General features: G+C 37.0%; 1 protein-coding gene across 1 annotated transcript in view; it reads right to left on the reverse strand.

The window, feature by feature from the left end:
• The window catches only part of LOC128992227 (uncharacterized), a 71,838-nt gene that overhangs the window by 23,324 nt on the left and 28,358 nt on the right, over nucleotides 1–20,156 (reverse strand). The gene's annotated exons all lie outside the window — the stretch shown is intronic.

The following is a 20,156-nucleotide window of genomic DNA, read 5'->3' on the forward strand; positions in this document are numbered from 1 at the left end:
TCCGAGTAGCATTTGAAAGCAGTTCGCTGAAATATTAAAATTACCTCGCATCAGTGTACAGTACTTGTAATACATGTTATTGAGGGTTGAACAGTAACTTATACACCACTACCATGTTGCATTTATTGTATAAAGAAAGTACTGTAATATGCATTAGTTTTGAAAAAGTGAAGCGACCGGTTTCAATATCATGTTGATTGCAACTATTTTTACTGATAGACCATAATGTTTTGGTCCCATAATGTTATTTAACGTCCAGATTTGTCCCATAATTTGTGTTCAACACCAATTAAAAACGTTATGTTTCAACCTACAGTATTTAATATCTATTTACTTTTTCCAATACTTCAAATTCTTAACGCATAAACATATCTTCAATCTCAACAGTGTTAATAAATACTGAACTTAATGGTGTTTTCTGAAATAGGTTGTACAATGACACACACAGGCGACCACAGAGGTATAATTAGAACCACGTGAAGGTGCAGTTACTGCAGTTGCAGGTGGCAGGTGATATGATCCGAGTCTGCTAACTGTAATCCAGGAAGCCCAACAATCCGTGGCGCATGGAGGCAGCAGTTTATACGTAATTGCTCTATGGCACAGAGCATAGAGTAATAACTTGCCGCCGTCAACCGCTCGCTTACACTACAGAACCATAATGGCTCCAACACAATATACCCGGAAAACAAGGGTTGAGCTACTTTGTTTGTTGATAACACTAAGAGTCGGTAACAGTAACAGTAATTTACTATGTTGGGTACTGAAACATGAGGCAATTTTCGTGACACAACTAGCCTTTAGGATTAGAGGAGAGGTTAAGTGTATATTCAGTCCAGGGTAAAAAGAAAACATGGGTTTTGCCAATTCAAAAAATGTACATTAGGCTACATTGTACATTAAAAGTATTGTTTAAGTTTCTTGGGACTTCATTCAACTACTCCCAGGATTTAATGTAGATTAAAGACTCACCAGATTTTGACCATCGATGCTCAAAGATCGATTTCCATCATTGAGTATAAAATCACAACAATAACTAAAAGAATTACAAGATAATGAATTGGGATCAACTTGCCTAACCCAACCAAAATTTTACTAGAAGTCTTTCACTATAAAAATTTTGGGAAAAAATACAGAAACAATAAAATGATTACCTTATCCAACCACAGTTGTTGGTATGAAGACTAGTTTAGTTCCTTAGAACTTCGTAAGGCCTTTAGTATGCAACCACATCATCTATACATTGTGGTATGTCAATAGTTTCATCATTGACATTCACCATAATTAAAACTTGTCACGTTGAAAAATAATAATAGAATAAAAATAATAAACTGATCAAAACTGTTCAGGCTGATCGCTGCCACTAACTAAATAAAACTGACTGAATCATGATGTTTCTTCTTCTCTCCAGTGCCACCTGTATTTCAGTTTGTTTTGTTCTTCTTATTTTATACTTCTTTGATTTGCGTCTTGTCAGTATATGTATAAAATATAATATTTAACAGGACTGATGTCTAATAATTTAAAATGTCACATAGGTATAGTTATTTGTGCAACTAGTGAGAAAAGTGAGCAATTGACTCACTCGAGAGAAATCCTTACTCAGGAATGGTTTCTCGAGTGAGGCAATTGTACTTTGAGCTCGAGTTGCACATTATACTTTTCCTACAGTTACCATAAAACAAATAAAATTTGTGAAGAAACATAACCTACTTTTACACAGAAGTGAACTTTTAATATAGCATTTAATGTGAAGTGACAATTACAACAGTACAACAGCTGACCAGCTGATTTACAGCCAGTGCTGCCAACGTATTTCGCGCGCATACGACGTTGCCTGCATGTTACGCGCTCACTACTTCGTGCCTTCACGTTGCAAATCTGGAGTGAGACAAAGTAATTAGAGTGAGACAATGTTAACATTGTCTCACTGATGAGCGAATTGGCCACTTTGCTTTCTCAAATCAGTGAGAGAACATGTACATGGTTAGGTAACTGTAGGAAAAAGTTTTTTCGCTTTTGAGATGGTGAATTCTTCGTATTAAAATTCCAAACCAGGGTCCCCGTAATTAAGAATACGGCATAAATTCTACACCCGTGGCTTGAATCAAAGTGAAGTTTAACTCTTTGAAGTACCCGTAGAGGAACGATGTGGTCAAGTGGCAGAACTCAAGGTTCCGATCCACAGGTGCCTAGGTTCAAATCCCACCACTCACTAATGTATTTAGTATAGTTCCACGATCATCTAAGCCCAGTCTTAAAGTAATGTGTGAAACTGTTCCGGGCTAGAACGTTTCTAGGATGTGAAGGGAAGACATAAAAATTACAATCCGCAAGTGACAATCCGGAAACTCGGACAGGAACAAAAGAAGGTCACGGATATGTCCAGCCAATGGAGTGGAAGTCGTAAAGGAAGCAGAATGGTTAAGACGGCAAGAACCAAAGTCCTGTCTACGTCATACTCCCTTGTGCGGAGTAATTTAGTCCTTGTATTCCGCAGAGGTTCTACCCAGTCTACGTGCGATAGGACAGGCAACCGGTCATCCTTTACTTTCATGGCTGGTGACAACGATAAATTATATATTGGTTGAGGAAATGGTTGTATTATACGGCGGACGTACTTGAAAGATGCGTGGATGAATCCGAAGTTGCAGGTCATTGAAGAGTGCTATCAGGTATTCTGATGTCAGAGGAACTGATTATTATCCGTTCACCCCTTCACTTTATTGACCCTATGAAAGTGTAAACTAAAGTTAATAATCTTCTAGTATTGTATCTTGTACTACCCGGACCCGGCGTACACGTCGAACTAATATTGAACAGGGATTAATATACTTTACATTATAAATCCTTTTCTAGTTCCCGGAATTTCACGCAAGGTAAGTATGACCGTAATAACACAAAAATACAAAACATATCAGCAGAATCATACTGTTCCATGAACAGTTACAGTTACATAATCTCAGCGTATATGGTGTAGGCCTACGATGAAACCAAAATATGTGAAAACTGTAAACTAAGATGAAGAGTTTCATTTTAAACCTACAGAAGACAGAATGATCTGAAGCCCCAACCTCCAAAAGTGAAATGTTTGAATGGTTTGGCAAATTTTAGTGGGTACTGCGACCATAAGAAACGAGCGTACTTTAAATTATTTCTACTCCTGAAGAAAACTCATTCGGGGTAGCAATATTACAATTCAAAACTGCACACACATAATGCTGATAATGTGCAGTTCCACCGGATGTGACAATATTTTATTCAATGACGTTACTGATTGATATGCGTTGTAGCAGTTTATCTATGTGATCCCCGCTCATGCTCATGTCTCATGCTTATGCAGGCGACGACGCACTAACGATTCCACCCGATCACTAAAGCATACAAACAGACGTTTCCACAAGCGGAACTTTCCGGCGTCGGTTCCCAGAGGAATTAACATCCAAAACATTTTGACAAGGTAGTAGTATTTTGTCTGCCCTGTCAACGACCTTGACAGATATGGAAACAGAAGTGATGTGCAAGGCAAATCTGTTGTAAAAGTCTTTCTTCTTTCTCTGTCTTTGAATGAAGTGGTGCAGTTGTTGATAATACATCTCACATGTTGATAGGATTAAATCTGAAACAACCAATGGCAATATTTGCAATAATCTGCAAGTGAAGTGCAAGGATTAAATTGTTAGGCACTTCTGCTGCTCTTGCGATTTTGAATTAAATAAGCTTCTGCACACGTTATAATGAATTACACAATTTGAAAGCCTTAAATAAGAACGTCCAATAAAATTTAGTTTTATAACCTTGACAAACTGAGTGACTTGATATTCGGAATGGACAATCCCAACAGTCGTAGGAAGTCTATATTGAGTGGATCTTATAGTGTTGAACTGTGTACATTTCGTAATCATAGTGGATGCACGACAAGTCTTGCTGGAAAAGTGCTCATATCTGAACTAAAAATCGGGGAAATCTTTTAGAGTAGCCACACTCAAGATGACACTACTGTAATAAAAAATTCCAAGTTACAGATCACAGTGGACGACTTTATTCCAAAAATAACTCCGAAATTATCCGCTTCGAGAGGTATTGCTATTGCCATGAACGTTTTTTTTCTTTAACACTCCCTTCTAATTATTAGTTATCCCTCCTGAACAAAGAACACAGGATATTTCATGTTAAGCTTCTTACAGCAACAAATTAAGGCCTGCCCATTCAACAAAGCACTAGTCACGATTTACAATTTGAACGTCAAATAACTATTTAAACAGCGGAGTTTATGAGACTTTGAGCCAGTAGGTCGTGCTGAGGTGCACAAGGCCATGGGAGCGTATGCAAGGCCGAGTGACCACCGCCAGAGGGCAACATAGATTGGTATAACGGTCCGTCATTACTGTGTACCATCAAATAATGACTCATTTACTTCACAGATTGCCGCGGGCATTTCATCTTCACGGTGCAAAGGTGTATCTTCCACATCCACTCCCACTAGAGTACTAAGGTGCTACACTATCCATTTTGTCAAATTCTATACGATCCAACCCGACAGACTTTGGTCCACATATTTTCAAGCCGAATTTGAATCCTGGTAGTAAATCATGCCTGTGTGACGGAACCTGTTTCATGATCATCCGTCTACCTGGGACTGGTCCGGACCTTAAACCTTTGACCATTCTCCAGGTTAGATGATAGGAGGTCAGGAGATAGGTTCCACAACACAGCTTGGCGTTTTACCATCGTCTATAAACTTACATAGGTGATCTTTATTCTGTTGTTATCTTCACAGCTGCTAGGCAATATAAACAAATGACGTCACTGGCCCGTGAGTAAACTGTTTATATGTCGTTTATGCCAGAGGCTATTAGTATAAGATTCGGTCCAGTGACGTCATTGAGGGATCATTTGTTATTTCCTCACCGATATAACTGTTATTGTACAAGATTCCCTCCAAAACACTTGACATTCCCGCGTTATTTGCGGTTCCAGACAGCTGCAATGTAATCTCCGCACGTCTACAGAAAATACCTCGTCTGGTGTATTATTGCAGTTATGCAACGATGTTGAAGGACAGCCTTTCTTGACAGATTAATAGCTGAACCAACCTTTGTGAAACACAAATCTAACATATACGTAGGTATCACAGAAGAGCATTACAAAGAAGTATTTAAAATTGTTTGTATGAGTTTATGTCCTCTTTTCATATCCTAGAACTAGAATCTAGAACCGAATCAATAACACAATACAGTACAGGCTGGGTGTAGAATGATGCAGAATTATCATTTGGCGATTGGCGGGGTCTGAACCTGAGAACTCGGGAACCGAAGCCCCGCACTCTATTTCCAAATCAACTATATTTTCCAGTGGCATGTACTCATTGATTACAAAATCATACTTCATATTACACATTTACTTATTCCAAAAATTCAATGTTTTTGCGAAATTATCATCGGACAGAATAACTATACAGTATAAACATATGAACGAGTGAAGGCACCCAATTACATGCATGCCGTGCCACGGATGCCGTTAGTCGTTACCCGTTCCAAGTAGCCACTCCACACCGGTAACAGGTGCGATGGTTACCGCGATCGCTCCGGCCCAGTTGTTGTGCAACTGTCCGCCACCGAGCACGACCACGCCTCCGCCATCTTGCAACTAGTGTAACGGTCGTACGTTTACTTGGTGATTTGAATGGTCGAGTGTGCTGAGTTTACGAGGAATTTCAGCTATGTGTAACACCTGAGGATGTAAATCGTGGAAAGTAGGCGATGTAGGTCTCGTATATCCTACAAGGTGGCGGTGAGGAAATAAAGGACTATTGGACTGTGAAAAAGTAGTTGTAGTTGTGTCTCACTGATTTGATCCAATTACTACTTCGATTATATAGTCTGTATGATGGAACCTGTCTCCTCAACCAAGTCTGCCTGGGCGTAAAACTATTGGCCAGTCCCCAGATCGACGGAGGGTCAGACTACGACTACAGGTTCCATTATACAGACTATAACCGAGATCATTTTTGGAGTCAGATGCCATTTGTCATTGGGATATCGCTATCATTACCATTATCGAGATCAGATTTGAGTGAAGTATGAGTGTGCAGTAGAATGGAGTGAGACGATCTTTGTATCTTTGTTACTAAGATCAGCTGGGTCCTGTTTCAAGCCATCAAAAGGCTACACACTTGTCAATTAATGATATAAACATAAGATAAACATATCTAGTGAAGCAATGCTTAAGACAACTTATGGAAGGTGTTAATTCTTCGCAGGCTGCGTACATCAAGGACCGAAATCTATCAAGACGTGATATACATTTTGAGTGCATTTCACGTCAAACCCAAGCAATAGTTGACCACTGCCGTCCTCTAAAAACCACAAGAGTTGTATCTGACACTGAATATAAATTAAAACCTCGCGTATAACAACATGATAACACATAACACACTTGTGATATTACACCGAAGGACAACGCTGGACCGAGATTGCCGTTGTAAGGACGACGTTTCGACAGCCATCACCGGCCTTTCACAAGGATCAGTCCCGCTCCACCAACGCCGCACTTTCTCAAAACACCGAACAAGGACAGAACAAATAATTATTCACAATTTCCCGTTTTTTCATCAAGTGTGCAAGTACACTGGAGGTCTAAAATGAGTTTGAGGTTTATTCACGAAGGAAAATCTGAAAAAGTGGGAGATTTAAAAGTGAGCCTTGAGTAATCCAAAGTATAATGGTTTACCAAGTACCGGTGTTGTAAGGCAGACCAGTATCAGTGGGAAAATCCTATGTATTATTTTTTGAGTTGGAAACAAACTATGTACAGTAGTGATCATTTTCTTTGCCTAGCTGAAGATAGAGTAGGAGGCGAACTGAACGAACTAGAAAGTATCCTTAAGTTTATGTTGGTTATAAAATATCAGTAGTAGACAAAGCAACTTTAAGTGATTGGAAAGTTTCAACCTTTTAGGGACCTTAACATTGTATAGTTTTATAGAGGAAGCTGTTACGAAATTTGATCTAGGCCATAAAACAAGTTTTTATAAACAATTTATGTTTATTGTTTACACAAATTTTCAGAGCAAACCTATGAGATACTCGGTAAAAACTGATTAACGAAATGCCATTGACAAGATAAATAATAGAGATTCTTTATGATTCATCCAACCAATTGATTAATAAAATGATCCTTTAAGTACGTTTGGATTTAAGAAACTATTGCATATCAGGTATAAACGAAAATTAAGTTAAAGTGTTTCTCAATCCGTCTGTGAGCATTTGATGGTAATTATGGTAATCATTATGTATGGCAATTTCTTAATCACAAACAGAACGTTATGTCTCAGAGCACACGGCATTTAATTAGCTTAAGCTTTGTTGTATAAGCTCAAAAAAGTTCGAAACAATCTGCCAAAAATTTACATAAATTACAACGAACCCAATCATTATCTCTTGTTTCAACACATTTCAATACACCCATGGCTATAAGCATAGCGAATCTACGTCGCAACAGAACAGCCTCCAGAACTAATTCGACACAGACCGCGCAACCGGAAACCGAGGCAATCAGAATGAACCAGCTGACAATCAGCGCTCAGCGGCCATAAACAGCTGTTTATAAAGACATTACAATCGTCCCTGATGGATGCCGCTGTCATTCCAACACCATTAGTCTCCGCCGAGAACTATCTGGCATAATGAACCGAGATACGAGAGGTGCGAACTACGCTGTAGGAGGAAATGTGGAGATATAAATGAAAATAAGGGAAGATGAAGAATTATTTATGCTACAAGACAGTGCAGATGTGCTGTAGATAATTTGAGAAACTATCAAAGATAAAAGGGAAAATTGTTGAGACTGAGGTAGAAGTGCGAATCTAACCTGTAAAAAATTTAACTACTAAAAACAGAACTTCAGTATCCAAAAGTCAAACAAAAAAGGTTTACACTCATCAACATTCGCAGTTTAAGGAGCTTTAAAAAAGGTTTATAAGGTACTGCAAACTATTTAAGAAAAACGCTGGTTGAGAAAACAATTTGATTTAGCACTAGTATTTATAACACCCTTTTATAGTTCACCGAGTTATTGAGAAGTAAGAGGAAGATACCGTGTTTACTTTTGAATATTTTAAACAAACAAGAACTACAGTACAATTTAAATAGTTCCAACATGTATTCTTATTGTAACTTATTATACAGCGCCACTTCAATATTAAAGTCGCAGTTTTGATACAGCTTGCGTAATAAAATTTCATTTTCATATTCTAGTACTAAACCGAAAGAAAAGGGACGAAGCTTCTAATAATTGTACATATAATTAATTCAAAAATTAATTTTGTCTGTTAAGGTATCTTCGAGCAATACATATCTAACTAACTAATTCGTCTCAACTTTCGCTATAGTTTCGCAAGCCCAAAGAGCATGACTTAAGAATTGTATTATATTATTTTTACAACGTAGGGAAGGAACAGTCAAACCACAGTGTAGACCGTAGTAAAACATACAACAATTCCATTTCACCACACTTTAAATAAAAACCAACAGCAAAACGTCAAACAAAGCATCAGAAGTTACATTCTCGCAATGAAAAGTCACACACGTTCCACATGTTTGCGGAGAAAGCAGATCTAAATATACCGACGACTTCACTGGTATATTTACGTTTGAGCAGGCTTGCTAATGCATAGCCAATAAATCACCATCAGTACTGATGCTAAACTGATGATAGCGCTGGCCAAACTGATGATAAGCCGATGATATCGCTATTGCGGTTACAGCGTCAATGGTATTCGATTATGTATCCGTTTGGCTTGATATTGACGTACTGAGTTTCTGCACCACATGCTCCACAGCATTGCGTTCTATATTGATAGGTATGTTTGAACCACGTGGCGAGAATAAATAAATAAATGGACTGTATCAGCGCAGTTGCATACAAATGGTTTATTCAAAAAAATTTTTTTTATTTAACGTGAAGAGCTGTATTAAGTTAAGCATTACGATTCTAAACTGGCTATAATAATGTTTCGTATCATAGTATAATTTTTTTTACAATTCAATTGGACAAAATTAACAATGGTTCCTGTAATTTTGATAAATAATAAGTTAGGTACTTGTTGAGAAACGCCTATTCTGAAAATTATTTTCAAAGATTTTGAAAATTTTGAGACAAGAAAGGTTTCTTTCAATACGTGATGCATTTCACAGCCATAAATTATAAAAAACATTATATAATAAAACTCCACAATACATCTTCATGTTTTATCATGCTGCCTTACCGCATGTGGTTGTAAAGTCTCCTGATAACTAATTCCTGTCATAAAACCCCGACAGACGAGGCATTGTCTAAGTTGTCAGCACTGTTTAATATGGCCGTAGAATGGTGCATTGTTGGCAGGCCTACTTTGTTACGCGTTAGCTACCCGAATATGATGAGAAGGGTTGTAAAGTGCTAAAGAAGTAGTGATAAATTCACCCATTTTGCCTGAAATAATGCGTACCGGTAACGTGAAAAAATAAGGCCCGCAAGAAAAAAAAGTATGTTTCTGTAAAATTTTGAGTGATTTTGGTTTGAGGAATTAGTGTTGTAAAAGGAGAATCATTAAATGAGAGGTGGCGGCTAAAATAAAAATATCTAAAAGAAATAATGCTAATAAAATCAGTAGTGTTCATAATACACGATATGGCAATTAATGTTTTATGACTGCCATATTTTAGTCAAACTTCAAAATTAGGATCCCCAAAGATAAGTAGGTTGTGACTTTTACAAGGCTAATAAAGAAAATATACGATCTACATAAAAAATCAACCCAGTTTTTACCCAATCCTTATCTATTACTAGTAGTACGCTTATTCTGCGCGTAACGGGATGAGTGAACATGAGCGCAGTAATGAAAGAGTCCACCCACACCTAGCCTACTTACCGGTGTCACTGGTGAACACAATGTTATTTGTATGGGCAAATCAACCAAATCTTAGTCAACAACAATCCTAACTTCTCATCCATTAATTAACCAAAGTCATTGGTAATATACGTTATGGATTTCCAACAGTACGGACTGCTCGCCTTGACTACTTCCATCACCACTTCTTACGTCGTGGACATGTTTCCCTCCCTTCCTATGGCATTTTAGTATTGCAGGTACATTAACCTAACTGTCACAAAGGGTCCCCACACTCCGGACTGCTTGTCTTGACTACTTCCATCACCACTTCCTATGTCATGGACATGTTTCCCTCCCTTCCTATGGCATTTTATTATTGCAGGTACATTAACCTAACTGTCACAAAGGGTCCCCACACTCCGGACTGCTCGCCTTGACTACTTCCTTCACCACATCCTACGTCATGGACCTGTTTCCCTCCCTTCCTTTAGAATTTTTTTTATTGCAGATCTATTAATCTAACTGTCACAATGGGTCCCCACACTCCGGACTAATCGCCTTGACTACATCCTTCACCACTTCCTACGTCGTGGACATGTTTACCTCCCTTCCTATGGCATTTTAGTATTGCAGGTACATTAACCTAACTGTCACAAAGGGTCTGTATACTCCGGACTGCTCGCCTTGACTACTTCCTTCATCACTTCCTACGTCGTGGACCTGTTTCCCTGCCTTCCTTTAGCATTTTATTATGCAGATACATTAATCTAACTGTCACAAAGGGTTCCCACACTCCGGACTGCTCGCCTTGACTACTTCCTTCACCACTTCCTACGTCGTAGACCTGTTTCTCTCCCTTCCCATAGCATTCTTAGAATTGCAGATACATTATTCTAACTGCCACAAAGGGTTCCCACGCTCCGGAATGGTCGCCTCGACTACTTCCTTCACCACTTCCTACGTCGTGAACCTGTTTCTCTCCCTTCCCATTGCGTTTTTAGAATTGTAGATACATTACTATAATTGTCACAAAGGCTTTCCACACTCCGGAGCGCTCGCCTTGACTACTTCCTTCACTACTTCCTACATCGTAGACCTGTTTCCCTCTTTTTCCATAGCATTTAAGTATTACAGATATATTAATTTAACAGTCACAAAGGATTTCCACACTCCGCACTGCTCACCTTTCCGCTTCCTTTACCACTTTCTACGTCGTGGACCTGTTCCCCCCCCCTTCGCATAGCATTTTAGTATTACTAACATCTTTGAATATTTAATATTCAATGCCAACATTAAATTGAATAATGTTAAAAGCTGCTTTGTTCTAAATATATACATATATATTTTTAATTTAAAGGTGAATTTTAATACTGAACATAAACGGTATATAACTGCCGATTAATATTGTGAAGTTCAATTTATTATTCAGAAAGTTGTGAAATTTAATTAACTTAAACAACATTATTCTAAAACCTGTGAAATTATAATGATATATATTCATAGACGCCAAACTGTTTACTCCATGAATGAAATAGCTTAGAGTAAAAGTCGTTCTCTCTGTCTTAAGTAGACAACAAAATTGTTGGTCGCAAAACGTAAACAAATAAGAAGAATAAGAAGGTAGCTCCTAATGTTATTCTTATGGGACAAATTTAAAAATGTTTTTAAGGTTTTTATAATTACTACTGAACGGAATCGTCTAGAATTTTAATGAGGTCTTCCCACTGGTGTCATAATTATTTGTGCAAAATTTGAACGCTATAAGTGCAACGGTTCTTGAGTTTTTGGTGCGAACACACAGACACACTCACAGACAAGCGGACAACTTTTCTCCGACTCCGCTATACACGATACATAGATTCGTTCACTTCGTTCACTCATCTATTATTATTATAATAGCCTTTGTGATTTATTCTTACTGTACTGAAATGTTCATATATTTTTTAAGATTCGACATTAAATCTAGGAATACTTTAGTTATTATTTCTGTGTTATTATGTTAAGTCCCAAAAGCCCTTCAAGGTGGCAAGGTGGTAGTTTTGAACCGAAATTATCGCAACCCAATTCACGATGTTAATATTTGTCTCATCAGATCATCTAGTTGCTCATCAATCTAAACGATAAGTCTAAACAATCAATTAAACGTAGAAGTGTTCAATCACAATAGATGAACCTGACCTGTATTACAACGTGTAATGTATTACAATAGTGAGAGCGCATACTTGTAATCATGACCTTTCTCACAACATTGAAAGTTCACGTCTTCCGGCACCTGCCGTAGCGCCATGTGATTGGTCACGTGGCCGATCAGCTGACCAGCTAAATATTGACTTCCGGTTGTTCATAATCACTTCTACGAGGAAAGATTATTGCTTTTATAGGGATCAAGAAAATCGCAGTGAGTTAAGCGTCGTTTAAAATCCCATCGTTATTCATATGTTCACCTTGGATTTTAAACTAAGTTTGATAAGTAAGTTTAGCGTTTATATTTTCTTGTTAAAGTTAATTATAAAACGTATTGAAAACCACGATCTTTTACTAAACCCTGAAAGGTAGTCATCACTTTGTTTCTTGGAAAATATCAGCATTAATCTGTAACACAAAAAACAATTAACTTCAAACGTAGAATTGTATTAACGTGGTGTCCTTTATTATTTGTTTCATAAATACGAAAATAGTTAGAGAGGTGAAATGTCTCTGAATTTGACGCCAACCTCTGGGAAAAGCCATAGAATTTGAAAAAATGGAATTTGCACAAATTATAAATATGTCGGCCTTAGTCACTAACAATACTACAAGACCACGCCGCTCATCCTACACTCATCTCCATTCATACATGGCTTAAAATACCTACTTTGTATGTTCGTCATTGCAATGAAAAGTAATAATGAATGCAATAGTATCCTGATATCCTCCAAAAGAATTAGAAGAAAAACACTCTCCCTCTGATGGAGTAAATAATATGATTTTTTTACCACAACACGTAGTAACCATACATGAAAATAACACGTCAACTTATTATCAGCATCACGTTACGCTGCAGACAGCAGAAAATGGACCAATGTCAGTCAACTTTCGATATCTCATTGTAAACTTGGCGGCCTTATCTCAGCTCTTCAGTTGATAAATATGTTTACCCACTCTATAGCTATCTCCTATGTTAATGATCACGTAAATATCCCACGTGCATGTAGAATACAATCTACAATATGTGTCGTGTCCGCGAGAACCAAATACATGCATTAAATGCATCGGAATATTCATAAAGGTTGGAATTGGCAGAGGCCTCGTGGACTATTAATAAACAAATGCTTTTGGCTCTGTATCACTAATGGAAACACGAACTTGGAGAAGGTCAGGTGCAAAGTTAAAAATTCAGCGATGTGCTCTGAAAAAGTATAATCAGTATTTGGCTGGGATTCAACTTCAAATTGAGCTGAAACGGGCAGCGGCGCACACAGATAGAGGTACAATTTTAGTAGCCATTCAGTTTGTAGTTACTGTAGTTAACTTTCTGTGAAAACAAATCTAGGTAACGTTTTTGTGGCATGAAAATACTTCAAAATTAAAGGGGCTAAATATATTTGATTTTGAAAATCTGTTTTGCAACACCAACGTCGAGTAATTTATAACAGTGAGATTTTTCTTGAGTAACTACATAGCAAACCCTGCCTTTGCCTTTCAAAACAATGCACAAAACAATATCTAAACCCCAAATAGATTTAGAAGACTGTTATCACAGTGGCAATAATAATGTTACTGAAACGAGTGTAACGTTCATGAAATGTAAAACAAAAAGTGAATTCATATTTATGGAAATATGCTAAAAGAGCAACAAACTGGAACGCTTAACGTTCATCGCGACAAAACTGGGTCGTATCGATCTATTGTTCCGGCGCGAGTAACCGATAAATCGACCTACTTCTGTAATCGATTACGAATATCGCATCCTCCGATGTATCGACCGTATTGTTCCGAGTTACACAGTTAGCATCGTGCGAGCGACACATTTACATACCGATTCCTCGGCCTACTTCCGTAATCGATTATAAATATCTCGCCCTCTTTGCTCGCTTCCCACCGTCCGATGAGAAAACTACGTCACGGGTAAAAGATAACAGTGTGCCAGGCTGTAACAGTTCTATGGAGCCAAGAGATGGAATAATGCAAGAACAGATACAAGTTATCACTGAAACCTGAGATATGGGAAGGAAGCAATAATAATAATTGGCAAACGAATACTCATATTGGTATTGGATCTTGTCGTTGCAATCGCCGGTAGAAATTGTAAGACCAAATGTATGAAATTACTAAATAAGTATCTTTGACTATTGATAAAGATAGACATACGAATCCTTTTGTAACTAAAATTATTCATAATTTTCATGGCATACATTATCACTTTGGCATGCTATTTTCACCATAGGATGTACAAAGTCTATTAAATACCTATTCTAAAGTTGGCTTTCCAAATCCATAATTCAAGGTGATAATGAGTAGGTTTCGTGTAAGCTTATCCAGACATTATATTTAATTGATTTTGCCACATTGTACTGTCTACGTATCGCATGTCTGCCCGTCGTTGAATGGAGCCTTGCATGACCTCAAACATAACATTTGCATGCTGTTGATAAATCGATGCGATGCAGATATGAAATTTGCAATTTGCACAGACTGGAGTAATAAATGCACTGCATTTAATTTAAACTTTTTGAATCAATATGTGAACAAAAAGTGTGTATTTTATGAATACATTTGCACCTCTAGATAGCGTCGCAATTGTGACTCGCCGAGTAAACATTAACTGACTCATGTATCGGTTTTGACAATGAATTCGTACTAGTCGTACAGAAATGACAGCTTTTCACAGAAAGTATGCGCGTTTGTTTAAACAGGTGAATGCTCTTGACAACTAGCTTCGAATATTCCCAAAACAGGCAATGGATTATGTCATACAGCATATACAGTACATATATCTTGCATTCATACATATATATCTTGTAGATTTACAAAAAATGATAAACATTAGTGGACCTCCTGGAGTCATTCATAAAAATAGCGTTCGATATTGCATAAAAAGTTAACATGAAAAATATACAACAAACTAGGTAAACCTGATATTTGTATGATCCAGACTGATTTGTCGGTAGCATAAACGAGAAACAAAAGTGGACCCAAAATGGAACCTTGGGTGACGCCTATGGTGTTACGCAGACAATCTACTTTTTGATCCCCAGCCTTGAGACGGCTGTGTCACGGATCACGGGTTGGTGACGTTTATACATCGTGGGATTAAACGGCACAAAAAACGTTTTAAATCTCCTAAAGCTTGTTTTTGGCCGGTCTTATCCCGTGAGAAGTTTACGACAAATTCACAGAGGAAATGTTATAGGCCTGGTATTCATACCATATACATGGCATGAATTTGAAGATGTAAATTAATCTCGAAATGTTTTTAAATCAATTAGGAAGTAGGCCTAACATATAGTTTAACTCTTAGAAAATTTAAAATAACTTATCATTGTCTACTTCATCAGAAAACTAAAAATATCTTTAGAGCAATGTACAAACAACTATTATTCACTTTTGATTTGTATTCAGAATAATTTCAGATTGAGACATTTCACTGGATTCAACTACATAATGAAACGGGACCAGCTGGTAATCAGCAATCGTGATAATCGCCAATCATTACGCAGATCTGCTGGCTTTTTGCATTAAACCACTTTCTAGCAGTGAAACCAAACTGTGCTGCGTGTCACAAGCTTCTTGCCTATGAAAGACATTCCGGCGGGGAAAGCTGGTTAATGGCGGCAACGGTAACCTACCATTTACCCATTACACCTTAAATGGCACAACAAGCCTAGGCTTCATGTAGGGCGGTTTGTTGTCATGACATCATGAGTGTGTGAAAGAGTTATGGGGGGTTGTAAGCCTCTTTTATACAGCATTACTTTTGACTCTTATTATAGTATTGTGGCAAGAAGGAAGAATGTGGAGTTTCAAAAATACAATTTATCCGTACATGTCTGTCACTAAGTAAACATAAACAAAATTTCGTGTATTGACCTAGTATCAATGCAAGTTATACAGAAAACCTTACATTTTCTAAAACTCCCGTGTATCTAATAATAACTGGCTGGGTAGCTGAGTGGTTATAATGCTCACCTGGTAATCAAAAGGTCGCCGGTTCGATCCTAAGAAAAGTCAGTAGCTTTTTGATGGTTCGAAACTGGACCCAGCTGTTCCTGATCATTGGGCTTTAAATAAATGATCCTGACTAATGAAACTGCTGATCTTAGTCAGTAACAAAGCTACACAGGTCATCACACACCATTCTACACTCATCCTTCACTCATATTTGGGTTAAAATACGCACCTAGGTGGCGTCCCCATCTCAATGATTGATAATTGATTGATAATATTCTATCTCCAATATTGCAAAGTTATAAAAAGTAGGAAAAGCCATTATAAACAATACAACAGTTAAACAAATAATGAATGCAAAATTCGTATTCATGAGATGAAGTAATATAAGACTGATGGTAATGCTAGAGTCGCTCACGCCATTAAATCAACATAAGAAATTCATCGCCTTCTATCAAGTTGTGCAGCCAATGGTGTGGTCCAGGAATATTCCTTAAATACAATACTGTTGTTTGAGCACAGAATTATTGTAGTGTTGTAGGTAGATTTAAATCGCTAAATATAGTTATCGGGTTGGTGTACATAGTTTATTATTCAATTACTCACTCAGTAACTCAAAAGTGTCGACACGTACCTGCAACAATATAATACACTGTGTTAACCCAATTTGTTAAATCGAAAATAGTACTAACATATAACTAACAAATTACCTGTATTTTTTAATAAAAAGTATACACTATTGAAAAGTATCAGTATAGTAAATATATAAGTGAATAGTTTCGTAAGAGCTTTGTCATAAACCCTAAGATTGCGTTTAAGTGTTATATTATGTCGATATTTATCAAAACTGACGTTTCCAGCTACACAATTGTGTTTTACGAAAATTAGATTTCAAGCCGCAGAAAAGCACTTACGTCACGATCTATAAACTCTTCTATATTTTACATTGTGTTGTTTGGAAGAATCCTTAAACTTAGTACTCTTTTAGTAACCAGTATTTATTATCCACGGCTGCAAATGCACATGAGTGATTAAAAAATGTAAGATTGTATAACGAGTTTACTGTGCCGATAAACAATACTAATTCGACAATGGTTTGTTAAAAGCGTGCAAACCCATTAAAGAGAAACGCCTTTTTTACGTTGACACGAAACCACATGTAACAGAAAGTCAACTAATCGTTTTTCCTTGCTCTGCATTTCAGGCTGAGAAACCATCACTATTACTTTCATCGTTGGATCATCAATTGTCCACTAAAACACTGCACCTTCGTTAAGTTGTAAGACTGAGCCTTCTTTATACACAGTGGCATGGATAAACCATACTACCTTAGGGATGGTACTGCAGTGTAGTACAACCAGAGATATAACATTAGATACAACGATACAACCAAAGTCTACTTCTCTGTAACATAAAACACGAAACCAACAAAGCGCAGTCGCAGTGTCGCGGTCTTGTTTTACGCAAGTTTGTGCCACCAGGTGCGCTAGTGTCGAGTTGCCGCCAAATAAGGTTCCTGGTTGCGTCAATAAGGTCGGGTGTCGCTACCACAACCAACAACCAACATCACGCCCTGGTCCAGCTCGGAATGTGGTCTTGCCGTGTACGCGTCTAGTCTTGGCACACTTTGGTTACGCATGGTTGAGATTTTAAATTTTTTAAATATTTTTGATGAGGTGCCATGTTGACGCTAACCACAGAGGAAGCGGATCAGAAAATGGTCTACTCCCAGAGCAAAAAAAGGTCAACATTTTCTGACAGGAAAATAGAGGAAGGTGCAGAAAGAAACATAAACTCGGGCGACCGATCGATTTATTTTCTTTATTTCTTTATTTTCTTTGCCTGACCTAACGTTAAATCGGGCAATCACTGCTTTACATGTATAGTATTTAGTCAAATACAAGAGGAAGTTGTCGAATTCGAGCACGCCACTCATCAAAATTCGAACCATCAACGTTTTTATCCCTCGATAAAAAAACTCATCTCTTAAATCTCGTAAACAGACTATATACAAGAATATTTTCTCATTCCGATTTCCTCACATTGTCAAGTTTATAGTCCTAAATCTCCCAACTTGTCGACTTGGGATCACAACATTCACAACTCGTTTGCTAACTTCAGTCGATTCCTTCGCACTCAAGAGACCTTCTGTTCAAAATTGCATGTCATCAGTCTCTTTATATAAAAAAAAACATGGGAAATTTGAAAAATTATTAATAGTAAATTTATTGTATTATAGGTCGAGTTATTAGAGAGATGCAATGTTAACTGCAGACCTGAGTGCAAATTACTAAAAGTGTCATATTGTAGTAATTGCTTTGAAATTGAATCCAACACAACTCTGTACGACTGTGGGTGTATAGTAATTGAAATTCTTTGGTGGGTTGACAATACGGTTTGGTTTTGAGACAAGCATACAGTACCAGAAATGGTCATATTTTCTAATTATCTTATAAAGTTTGAAAACTTACGGGCGTTAATAAAGTTTGACATTATCTCATAAAATTTAGAAATAATATTATAAGCCACGAGAAATTAACAAGATTAAACATTCGACAATTTGAACCTAATTAATAACTGTAAAAAAATCTTTTTCCATTCTTATTTACACACTAAAGACTTTCTGTTCGTCTATATACAGTAACATAATGATAAAAAAAATTCCAGAGAGAAAATAAATAAACAAGATGAAAAGATTTATAGTTGAATAAACATTGCAAGCATATGTCCGCGGGAAGCTCTTCCAAACCAATAATTCAAATCGCATTTCCGAATGAAACGCTATGTTGAATCCGAGCGTTTCCCTTACTGTATGTACTGCCACTGATGATGTACGTGTAATTAATTGATTACTAGAGTTTAAATGTGAATGATGATAAGGCTGACCACTAGGGATAGCAGGGGTATTTTGTGTACTGGGGAGTGATATATCCATACATCATATCCATAAAATAAGTCTGCATAATATCTTTGACTATTAATACAACTTTCAATATCTTCAATATTTTTACTTCAGTATCCAATAGTCAATGATAATATGCAAAAGTACAGATTTTTTTTGGGAGAGTTTTACAATACAGAAAAGTCTCTATTTGTCCAAGAAGCCTGTTTAATTTTGAATTTCTTGATAGGAGGAAACTTAGGAGGGGTTTTGAACCATCGGTCACGGCATTAATAACAGAGTTGAATTCCATCGGTGGTAGGAGAGATTTGAATCCCAACCTCAACGACAGCTTGCAAAATGCCATGGAACATTTTATCACTTCCAAATATTAAATTAGTTTTTGGAGTTAGTGTAAAGCATACAAGCTATATTCGTCTAACAGGCTGTATATCTAACACATTTCTCCAATTATTGTTCACTTTGTGGATTTAAAGGGAGTCATTGTATTCAAAATTCCCTTCTATTTCTGGAACGTGCCGAGGTATACATTAGTGGCGACAGTCCAACATAGAACAATGGGTATTGTAACTCTACCCCAGGGCTCGGTAATGTAGTTAAGTAGTTAACTTTAGCCAGGCTTAACTCTCAATATACTTGCAGAATCAATTGGATGGACCGAGTGGTCAGTGCTCGCCTTCAATCTGAAGGTCGCTGGTTCGATTCAAGCAAAATCGTTTTTACGATTGGATAGTCGAGGTTATAAAACAGTAGATAACAATCGGGTGGTTTTAGATTGTCCCTATAAAAAATTTAAGTATACCATTTGTGTTAAGAGACAGGGAAAAAACTGTGCAAATAAATTATAAATAAGCTAAAAAGGTTCAGTAAAAGCAAAAATAAAATTAAAAAGTTTATATTTAAACAGCCAAAGCTAGGGCCATTTGACACACAACCTATGAAGAGTTGAGAGCAAAGAGTACATTGTAAAATATAAAGACCTTAGAGAGTATGTAGAAGTTCTGTTTAGTTATGGTATACTAAGCCTATATATTCCACGATTACTTATTTTTTTGCAAAATATTGTAGCATGAAAAATATTTCATTTTACACTGCTCTACAGTACAGAGAAAATATATTGCAAACCTTCTTATGTATTGTCTATGTAATTTAATTTGGTTAAACATAATAATTAAATATGGTATATTTCATCAAATGGAATATTCAGTATCAAGAAGGTAAGTAGCTCCTACG

Source organism: Macrosteles quadrilineatus, unplaced genomic scaffold (genome assembly GCF_028750875.1).
Source record: "Macrosteles quadrilineatus isolate MER2022 unplaced genomic scaffold, UCM_ALF_1.0 Scaffold_4__1_contigs__length_99947679, whole genome shotgun sequence".
NCBI lineage: Eukaryota > Metazoa > Arthropoda > Insecta > Hemiptera > Cicadellidae > Macrosteles > Macrosteles quadrilineatus.